We start from the raw sequence: 4,757 nt of genomic DNA on the forward strand, positions 1-4,757 counted from the left end.
AAAAGTCTTTTGCCTGCCTCTTTTATGAGACATAATTTGCCCCATTCCATTTCTCCCTTTCTCCTCCCAATATATTTCTCTCTCACTGCTTAATTTAATTTTTTTAAAGATATGATCCCATCCTATTCCATTCACTCTGTGCTCTCTGTCTCTGTGTGTGTGCGTGTGTGCGTGTGTGTGTATGTGTGTATGTAATCCCACCAACTACCCAGATACTGAAAAGTTTCAAGAGTTACAAATTTTGTCTTTCCATGTAGGAATGTAAGCAGTTCAACTTTAGTAAAGTCCCTTATGACTTCTCTTTGCTGTTTACCTTTTCATGCTTCTCTTCATTCTTGTGTTTGAAAGTCAAATTTTCTTTTCAGCTCTGGTCTTTTCATCAAGAATGCTTGAAAGTCCTCTATTTCATTGAAAGAGCATTTTTTTCCCCTGAAGTATTATACTCAGTTTTCCTGGGTAGGTGATTCTTGGTTTTAGTCCCAGTTCCTTTGACTTCTGAAATATGATATTCCATGCCCTTCGATCCCTTGATGTAGAAGCTGCTAGATCTTGTGTTATCCTGATTGTATTTCCACAATACTTGAATTTTTTCTTTCTAGCTGCTTGCAATATTTTCTCCTTGACCTGGGAACTCTGGAATTTGGCCGCAATGTTCCTAGGAGTTTCTCTTTTTGGATCTCTTTCAGGAGGTGTTCTGTGGATTCCTTGAAGACTTATTTTGCCCTCTGGTTCTAGAATATCAGGGCAGTTTTCCTTGATAATTTCATGGAAGATGATGTCTAGGCTCTTTTTTTGATCATGGCTTTCAGGCAGTCCCATAATTTTTAAATTGTCTCTCCTGGATCTATTTTCCAGGTCAGTTGTTTTTCCAATGAGATATTTCACATTATCTTCCATCTTTTTCATTCTTTTGGTTTTGTTTTGTGATTTCTTGGTTTCTCATAAAGTCATTAGCCTCCATCTGCTCCATTCTAATTTTAAAAGAACTATTTTCTTCAATGAGCTTTTGAACCTCCTTTTCCATTTGGCTAATTCTGCTTTTGAAAACATTCTTCTCCTCATTGGCTTTTTGAACCTCGTTTGCCAATTGAGTTAGCCTATTTTTGAAGGTGTTATTTGCTTCAGCATTTTTTTGGGTCTCCTTTAGCAAGGTGTTGACCTGCTTTTTATTCTTTTCTTGCATCTCTGTCATTTCTCTTCTCAGTTTTTTCTCCACCTCTCTACCTTGATTTTCAAAATCCTTTTTGAGCTCTTCCATGGCCTGAGCCCATGGAATATTTATTCTGGATGTTTGGGATACAGAAGCCTTGATTTCTGTGTCTTTCCCTGATGGTAAGCCTTGTTCTTCCTCATCAGAAAGGAAGGGAGGAGATATCTCCTCACCAAAAAAGTAGCCTTGTATGGTCTTATTTTTTTTCCCTTTTCTGGGCATTTTCCCAGCAAGTGACTTGACTTCTGAGTGTCCTCTCCACCCCGCCCTTGCCTCCAAATCTACCCAGCCAGCACTTGGGGTCTGAGATTCAAATGCTGCTTCCCAGCCTCAGGGCTTTGGGCAGGGGCAGGGCTGCTATTCAGTGTGAGATTAAGTTCAGGTGCTCAGGTGGGGGCAGGGCCACCACACGAGACTCAGTTCCCTCAGGGGGTTTATAGGGAGACCTTCAACAATGGATCTGAGCTCCTGCCTGCTTGGGGAGCCCTTGTCCCTTGCTGCCTCTGCTGCTGCCTCCCGAGGGGGCCCGAGTTATGGGGACACCCCACTCCCCTCTTGACCAGCCAAAGAGACCCTCTCACTGACCTTTGGCACCTGTGAGTGGAGGACCTGCGTGGCTGCTGGAGATTCTGTCCCTGAAGCCTGCTCGGATCTGCTCCTCTTGGTGCCATGTGGCCAAGGCAGGGCTGGGCTCTGCTCTGGGTCCGGTGCGCGATGGACCTTTCGCGTCAGGTTTTCAGGTCTCTCTGGAACAGAAATCATCTCTACTCCATTGTTCTGTGGCTTCCGCTGCTCCAGAATTTGTTGGGAGTTCTTCTTTACAGGTATTTTATGGGTTGTGGGTTTTGGAGCTAGCATATGTGTGTCTTTCTACTCCACCATCTTGGCTCGGCTTCACACTGTTTTGCAGTAAATACTGTGCATTCTGTATCTGGTCCTGTGTTCCTGTAATGGTAATAATTTGATCCTCAGATCCTTCCAAAGGCTCATCAATTTTGATTGATGCTCCAGATTCATGACATATTTGTTTGATTTGCTGATTGCCTTTGCCAATAACAGATCCAGCCAAATCTTTGGGAATAGTTACTTGTGTTGTAATAATGCGTCCACCAAGATCACCATATGAGCCACAGCCCCCTGCATAGGAATAATCATATCCAGAACCACCGTGTGGTTCATAAGCCATCTGCCATTCAGAAGGACTCCATCTATCTATTGCAGAGTCCCAAGTCTCATCAGCACTAAAGCCAACCATGCCATCATAATGGTCACTGGGTCTTCCTCTTCTGTCATAAGCCATATGATGTCCTACTCTAGATGATGGTGGTAGAAGATGAAGGTTTCAAGTTCTGTTACCACCCTTGATGCCACATCCAGGAGGAGGTGGCAGGGGTCCTCTGCAAGGGCTCATGTCATCATAATCTCTTCTAGATGGGGCCATAGGACATCCACCACAACCTGAGGCATTCTATCAAAGCCTCTTCTTCCCCTCATGGGAAATCCTGCAGGGCATCCTTTTTGATCATCAAACATCATTGTGAAACCACCATAGTCATAGGTTTCATCATAGAAATTGGGATCGTAGGGTTGTTCACGTCCTTTTATAAGATATAAGATCCAGCATGATCTTAATGCATTCTACAACACTATCAGTCTTTCCTCCAATAAGAACATCAATCCATGAAATGAGGACAGTGTTCCTGGAAAAGCTTGAGTGTTCTCTGGAAGTTCTTTGATTTTAACATCTTTGACCACAATAATTCCTCCTGCCAGACTCTGGTGAATCAACAGTCATGACTCATAGTCAAAGTCGCTTCCTTTATACTGTTGAAATTTAAGAATTCCACAGCATCAGATTTGAGCAGGAGCTGGTTGGTTCCAGTGGATGATGGCAACTGCAGGCCCTCTTCCAAGGTAGGGATGATTTTCTTCAGAATTTCTCCAATTGTTTCAATATGTGCACTGATATTCAATATGTGCTCAGGGCCACTGCTATCTGGGACTGAAACACAGACATTGTAGTCTGTATGAAGTGCTTTAATATTTTTGCCTCCTTTCCCAATCACTGCTCCAGCATTCTTATTCTTGTTTTGAAACAAAATGCACAGTTCAACCATCTTGTCAGTGTTTCTGGATCTTTTAAAGGCTTACTCCTCCTCCATATTTTCATCAGGGCACTTGCCAAATTTGCCATTGGTTTGTTTTGGGGAAGGTTTCTTCTGGCTGCTCAGTTTCCATTTTCTTAAATTAAATAGGTAGACAATCGCACAAAGCTGCCTTCTCTTCTATGCCTCCGCTGCCCCAGTCAGTCCAAGTTAGGTTACAGCTTACTTGAAAACTCACTTATTATTTAACAGCCCACTTGAAAGTCAAGAACTCCAATCCATAGAAGGTATTATAGGTGTCACAATCAGTAAATTCTCTACAGGCAAATGTTATGGCTTTCTGGCAGAACCATAACTAGGAATTCTGGTCTCCAGGTAAGATTCAGTTGAACATGGTGGGAGGTCAGAGGAGAGGTACAGAGAGGACTGTCTACCTTAGTCAGATGTAGTCATGCTGGCAGATGATGACCCATTTCCAAAAGAGTTCAGATCCATACTCCACAAAATAACAGATGACTCTAAACACAGTCTCTAATTCCTGGGAGGAGGTGAAGTACAGGTAGCGGAGAGGATGAAGCAATGAAAAAATGAGGGGGCTAAAAGAAATGCAGAGACCATAGGGAATGGTGCTGCATAATACAAGGCTATGGCTAGCAAAGCATGAGATACAATCCCTACCCCTCCACACCCTGGAATAGTTGGTACCCTGAAGCAAAGTCCTAGTCACCTTGCCCTAGTTATGACTAGCTTCTGGTGCTCATTACTCTCTCAGTACAAAAATGCTTCTAAGCCCTCTGGGCTTGCTTTAGAATGTAACACAAAGGGCTTGCTTTAGAATGTAACACAAAGGGCTTGCTTGGATCTGTAAAAGTCATCATTACGTTGGTGCATGTAAATGAAGTCCTTAAAGATTTCCTCATATTTTTGTGCCAGTGATTTAGAAATGGTAGCAAAGGTTGCTACCTTTTTCCTTTTTGCTTTCTTCTCAGTTATATATTTATGAGCAAGATGGTTTAAAAAAATTCTTAATAATAATGGCATAGTTCTTTTAAATTTAGTGACCTTGGGCAAGTCACTTAACCCCAATTGCCTCATCCTGGGTCGTCTCCAATCATCCTGATGAATATCTGGTTACTGGATTCAGAGGCTCTGGAGGAGAAGTGAGGCTGGTGACCTGCACAGCCCTCCCTCACTCAAAACAAAGTCAAGTCATGTCATGTCATTATTTCTCTGATGGCATGGTCTTCTTTGGCAACGAAAGACAACCACACAGTTATCACTGACCCCCAGGAAAAGGTTATTTTTGCTTTGGACAATCTATTTTGATAGAGCCAGGAAATAAATACCTCCATCTTCTCAGGTCCAGTGCTCAGATATTACATAACCTGGAATTGGAACTAGTCAATTAGTAACTTTACACCAATGACTTCTGGATTATTTGA

The 4,757-nt window shown here is 42.5% G+C and overlaps 1 pseudogene; it reads right to left on the reverse strand.

Annotated features, from left to right (window-relative positions):
* Positions 1-2,039: 2,039 nt before the first annotated feature.
* LOC140522896 (heterogeneous nuclear ribonucleoprotein K pseudogene) lies at positions 2,040-3,448 on the reverse strand (annotated as a pseudogene).
* Between the last annotated feature and the right edge of the window lie 1,309 nt (positions 3,449-4,757).

The sequence above is a fragment of the Notamacropus eugenii genome, chromosome 2 (assembly GCF_028372415.1).
Source record: "Notamacropus eugenii isolate mMacEug1 chromosome 2, mMacEug1.pri_v2, whole genome shotgun sequence".
Taxonomy (NCBI): domain Eukaryota; kingdom Metazoa; phylum Chordata; class Mammalia; order Diprotodontia; family Macropodidae; genus Notamacropus; species Notamacropus eugenii.